This window comes from Nerophis lumbriciformis, linkage group LG22 (assembly GCF_033978685.3).
Source record: "Nerophis lumbriciformis linkage group LG22, RoL_Nlum_v2.1, whole genome shotgun sequence".
NCBI lineage: Eukaryota > Metazoa > Chordata > Actinopteri > Syngnathiformes > Syngnathidae > Nerophis > Nerophis lumbriciformis.
This window is the reverse complement of record NC_084569.2, coordinates 13,933,472-13,939,958: the sequence shown is the minus strand read 5'-3', so window position 1 is coordinate 13,939,958 and position 6,487 is coordinate 13,933,472. Positions and strand designations below refer to the sequence as shown.

At 38.5% G+C, this 6,487-nt stretch overlaps 1 protein-coding gene across 1 annotated transcript in view; it reads left to right on the top strand.

The window, feature by feature from the left end:
* Window positions 1-1,000, top strand: part of LOC133615539 (cytochrome P450 2K1-like) — a 15,443-nt gene extending 14,443 nt beyond the window's left edge. The window contains exon 9 of the mRNA XM_061974194.1: window positions 1-1,000. This exon is cut by the window's left edge and continues 939 nt beyond it. The gene's annotated coding sequence lies outside the window, so the exon portion shown is untranslated.
* The last annotated feature ends 5,487 nt before the right edge of the window (window positions 1,001-6,487 follow it).

Below are 6,487 nucleotides of genomic sequence, written 5' to 3'. Positions count from 1 at the left end.
GTCCCTAAAGTTACGTACGTGACATGCACGTACGGGCAAGCGATCAAATGTTTGGAAGCCGCAGCTGCATGCGTACTCACGGTACCGCGTCTGCGCATCCAACTCAAAGTCTTCCTGGTAAGAATCTCTGTTGTCCCAGTTCTCCACAGGCCAATGGTAAAGCTTAAATGTCATCTTTCGGGAATGTAAACAATGAAACACCGGCTGTGTTTGTGTTGCTGCAGTCGCCCGCAAAACACCGCTTCCCACCTACAGCTTTCTTCTTTGCTGTCTACATTGTTCATTGAACAAATTGCAAAATATTCACCAACACAGATGTCCAGAATACTGTGGAATTTTGCGATGAAAACAGACGACTTAATAGCTGGTCACCAAGCTGTCCCAAAATGTCCTCTACAATCCGTGACGTTACGTGCCGGCGTCATCATACCGAGACGTTTTTCAGCAGGATATTTCGCACGATATTTAAAATTGCACTTTAGTAAGCAAACCAGGCCGTATTGGCATGTGTTGCAATGCTAGATTTCATCATTGATATATAAACTATCAGACTGCGTGGTCAGTAGTAGTGGGTTTCAGTAGGCCTTTAAAATGGAGTTTACCTTGTCTAAAATACCAAAAGACTGCAAATAATGACCAAAATGTGACATATGAATGACTTTCATATAATCAATATACCGTTACTTTTCTGTAGTTAGAGATTCATTTGTAATTGTAGTAAATCAGCCTTAAACGATGCATTTTATTTTCTTATTTGTGATTCACATCATAAACCAATAAGCTAATTCAAATTTTAGTTGTCCTGATAATGTCACAACCTCTCCTTTTTAATGCAATGTTCCCTTTAAAGTCACACGAAAGACAAAACCCAATACTCACTTTAAAAGTTCCAAGTCAAAACGGTATGCGTTTATATTTTGTATATTGAATTGAGTCTATGAATAATTTTTGGCGTTTAACCTTTTGTAAAAAATTACAATAAAACAAAACAAAACAACAACATGAGAGAGATAATGACCCATTTGTTTTATGACCAGAAGTCAGGGGGGTTTTAATACATACTTGCCAACCCTCACGGATTTTCCGGGAGACTCCCGAAATTCAGCGCCTCTCCCGAAAACCTCCCGGGACAAATTTTCTCCCGAAAATCTCCCGAAATTCAGGCGGAGCTTGAAGCCACGCCCCCTCCAGCTCCATGCAGACCTGAGTGACGTGTCAACAGCCTGTATTCACGTCCGCTTTCCCACAATATAAACAGTGTGCCTGCCCAATCACGTTATAACTGTAGAATGATCGAGGGCGAGTTCTTGGTTTCTTATATGGGTTTATTGTTAGGCAGTTTCATTAACGTCCTCCCAGCGCGGTAACAACACACAACAACAGCAGTCATGTTTTATTCTACCGTAAAGCAGTTCGTCTGCCGTAAACAGCAATGTTGTTGTAATATATTGAGTTGGAGGCAATAACCAGGCGAGGTGATGAAGTATGTCTCTTTACTGTAGACTTCAGAACAGACTCACACACTTGACGTCAGGTGCGCAACACCACGTAAATCGTTGGCCAACCAAAAAGTAACCCCAGTACGCTATAGCCAACATTCACCAGGAGATGGCAACAGACAAACATAGATCACTCTATTACATTCCTCCCCTTTTAGAAATGTAGAAGTTACTCAAAATAAATAAACAACCCAACCAAAAAAATGCAGCAGCTCAATTAAAAAACTGTACTTAAGCCACATTCTTTTTTTTTTTAGTACTGAACTCTTAACCCTCATTTGTAAACAATAACATGCTTATTATACAAACAGTATTTGTACACCTTTAACACAGATTTTTATACTGTCTTCAGAGATTCAGTTTTTTTGGTGGTACTCGAAACCTTTCTGGATGCCTGCGAAAGGGTGTTCAGCATGGTTAGAAAAATAGTGACAGAGAATAGAACAAGGATGGACAATTCAACCCTTAACTCAACAATGAGTAGATGAGTGTTATGTGTGTGTATATGTGTAAATAAATGAACACTGAAATTCAAGTATTTCTTTTATTGATATATATATATATTATATTATATATATATATATATATATATATATATATATATATATATATATATATATATATATATATATAAATAAATATAAATATAAATATAGCTAGAATTCACTGAAAGTCAAATATTTCTTATATATATATATATATATATATATATATATATATATATATGAAATACTTGACTTGGTGAATTCTAGCTGTAAATATACTCCTCCCCCGACCACGTCCCTTCCCCCACCTCCCGAAATCGGAGGTCTCAAGGTTGGCAAGTATGTTTTAATAACCCCTCAAGAAGTGGGCGTGGCCTCCATGGACCCACTCGTTAAGGGGTCTCGCGGGTGGAATTGGTTCACGACCCCGGAAGTGGGTATGTCCTAAACCGTAAACAGGAAGTATACATCATATCCGGCCGCCATTTTAATTATGTAGTTTTTTTTTTTCAAGCTAGCCAACATTTTGGTTGTAGTCTTTAATGATTTATGACTCCTACAGGCTGACAAGAGTATTACAGCTTGTAATTTTGGCGCCTAATAGAACCATCTAGTGTGGAGTCCAGAACTGTGTCTTTAAACATTATGGGTGTTAGAGTTTCTCCTCGTAGACCGTCCAAATACATGAGAAAAAAAAATTCAGTCTAAGCCTGGGCCCCTGGTCCTGACTGAGGCAAAGGAAAAAAAACCTCACAGCCATACACATAAACATGTGTCGTGTCCTGGGCATGACGTTAAAGTGCCCTAGCCAGGGATAAGGTGAAGACCTCAACGGCGGAGCAGGCGGAAGACGGTAGATTTAAGAATTACCACAACGGCTGCGATGGCGGAAGAAGGCTGCAGCAGAAAAGGGTCCCCAGTCGTCTTGGACTCTATGCCACTGGACTCTATGTCCGGATTTTCCGGACTATAAGGCGCACTTAAAATCTTTTTTTTTCTCTCAAAACTTGACAGTGCGCCTTATGGCCCAAATAATTCTGGTTTTGCTCACCGACCTTGAAACAATTTTATTTGGTACATGATGTAATGATAAGTGTGACCAATAGATGGCAGTCAGACATAAAAGATACGTGGTAAGAGGTATGATGGCAATATGACTCAAGTAAACACCAACATTTTATATGTTCCATTGAAAATATAGAACATTACGAGGCCAGGGTGTACCCCGCCTTGCACCCGATTGTAGCTGAGATAGGCTCCAGCGCCCCCCGCGACCCCGAAGGGAATAAGCGGTAGAAAATGGATGGATGGATGGACGAGGCGCTCAAAAATCTATTAACACGTTTTAGTACGACTTTGGTAAGCTATCAAGCCGTTCCGCTTGATGGATTGTCGGCGCATTAAACATACGAGTATAATTATGGTGTATATATAAGGTAAAACACATTATCTGGCGTTTTGTTTCGCAATATTATGCAAAAGCAACTTTTCTTACCTTCTGGTACCTGCTGATCTGTATTTGGGATCTGCATAAATCCTGAAAAATTGCGCAAGTCGGCCTTTGTTGTCCGTACCGACGACGTAGTCGTTGGGCTTCTTATTTTTCTCTATCTTCTTGTTATGTGACATTCATAACATTTCTAATATAAAGTAGTGTAAAGTTCTTACTTATATCTGTCAGTAAACTCGCCATGAAAGCGCTAAAACATACCGGTGCAGTGAGTTTACATTATTCACCCAAGGAACTTTAGTTATTAGAGTTCCGGTCGGACGGTTTTTCACGGGACACATTTCTGTTGTTGTTTCCGGATGAAGAGATGCTGCTCCGTTATTGATTTAAGTAAAAGTCTGAATGTCATTAAAACAGTTAGCTCCGTCTTTTGGCACTTTTTCCACCCCCGTCCTTGCACGCTACACCGCTACAACAAGAGAAGACGCTGCCGAAGTTGAGCCACGTAAATAAGACCGCCCACAAAACGGTGCATCCGGAAGCGACTGTCAGAAAGCGGCTTGAATATGATCTGTAAAACATCATCTATGCAACATTTTGACCAAAGAACCACCATTACATGTTATGTAGACCACAAGGAAGTGTTTTACCTTTAGAAAAAAAGGAATAATAATATTACTCCTTTTAATGCGCCCTATAATCCGGTGCGCCTATTATATGATGGTCGTTAATGACTACAACTACTGCTGGCTACTAACGTCTTTGTTTAATCAAAGCCAGAACACAGCTTCTGTGGCCCTTCTTTTATATTTTTTGACACCCACCTTTATATGCCCTTTGTTAATTCTCTGCAGTGGTCCTAGGATTGTTATTCCTGTTTTACACGTTATTCCTGCTTACATGTTTCCCTGTCGCAATTCCACAGGAATAACATGTAAAACAGGACGAACAATCCTGCTTTGTTTCAACAATCGTGTATTCATAACACTGCTGACAGGTTCCTGTGGCCCACCAATTCGGTATTTCACCCATGACACTGTGAAACAATGATGCAGCAGCTTGAAAGAAAAAAAAGAAAACAATATATATATATATATATATATATATGTATATATATATATATATATATATATATATATATATATATATTTATTTATATACACTTTATTTTCCACACTATAAGACGCACCGTGTTATAAGGCGCACCTTCAATGAATGGCCTATTTTAAAACTTTGTTCATATATAAGGCGCACCGCATTATAAGGCGTACCACATTATAAGGCGCGTAGAATAGACGCTACAGTAGAGGCTGTAGTTGCGAGACCTGTTGTGGCTCAATATTGGTCCATATATAAGGCGCACCGGATTATAAGGCGCACTGTCAGCTTTTGAGAAAATTGGAGGTTTTCAGGTGCGCCTTATAGTGCGGAAAATACGGTATATATATTCGTTAGGTCAGGAAAAAAAACACAGAGGCTATTTCATCCCTACAAGCCTACAGATCATCTTCAAGCCGCTATTTCGTCCCGAGTTTATATTTATATATATATATATATATATATATATATATATATATATATATATATATATATATATATATATATATATATACATATATATATATATATATATATATATATATATATATATATATATATATATATATATACATATATCCCTGCGATGAGGTGGCGACTTGTCCAGGGTGTACGACGCCTTCCGCCCGATTGAAGCTGAGATAGGCTCCAGCGCCCCCCGCGATCCCGAAGGGAATAAGCGGTAGAAATGGATGGATGGATATAGACATATATATATATATATATATATGTATATATATATATATATATATATATATACCTTATTTTCCGCACTATAAGGCGCACCGTATTATAAGGCGCGCCTTCAATGAATGGCCTATTTTAAAACTTTGTTCATATATAAGGCGCACCGCATTATAAGGCGCACCACATTATAAGGCGCATAGAATAGACGCTACAGTAGAGGCTGTAGTTGCGAGACCTGTTCAATATTGGTCCATATATAAAGCGCACCGGATTATAAGGCACACTGTCAGCTTTTGAGAAAATTTGAGGTTTTCAGGTGCGCCTTATAGTGCGGAAAATAGGGTTTATATATTCGTTAGGTCAGGAAAAAAAACACAGAGGCTATTTCATCCCAAAAAGCCTACAGATCATCTTCAAGCAGCTATTTCGTCCCGAGTTTATATATATATATATATATATATATATATATATATATATATATATATATATATATATATATATATATATATATATATATATATATACATCAGTGACGTGCGGTGAGGTTGATGGCTGGTGAGGCACTGACTTCATCACAGTCAGATTTACAAACATATGAACCCTAAAGAGTATCTTATTCACCATTTGATTGGCAGCAGTTAACGGGTTATGTTTAAAAGCTCATACCAGCATTCTTCCCTGCTTGGCACTCAGCATCAAGGGTTGGAATTGGGGGTTAAATCACCAAAAATGATTCCCGGGCACGGCACCGCTGCTGCCCACTGCTCCCCTCACCTCCCAGGGGGTGATCAAGGGGATGGGTCAAATTCAGAGGACAAATTTCACCACAACTAGTGTGTGTGTGACAATCATTGGTACTTTAACTTAACTTTAACTTTACACATACAAACTGTAGCACACAAAAAAGCACATTTAATAAAAAAAACGTTATTATGGTCTTACCTTTACTTATAAATGAAGTCCACAACTAAAGCCCTCACTTAAACTTTCCACGTGCAAGATTGAATCTATTTAAAAAAGTGTAACCGAGGGTTTATAAATGTCGCCTATACTGTATGAAACTACAAAATAACAAACACGGCGGCTCCAGTTTACACGAGGACCACTTTATTTACCTTCTTTCAAAAACCTCCGCAACGTGTCGTCACTTCCGCTCTTAGCGCCTTCAAAATAAGAGCTCAAGGCATATACTGTATAACAGCGCATAACAGGAACTTAACATCACAAAGAGGAAAGCCCATGAAAATAGGTTACAAAAGTTATTTAAT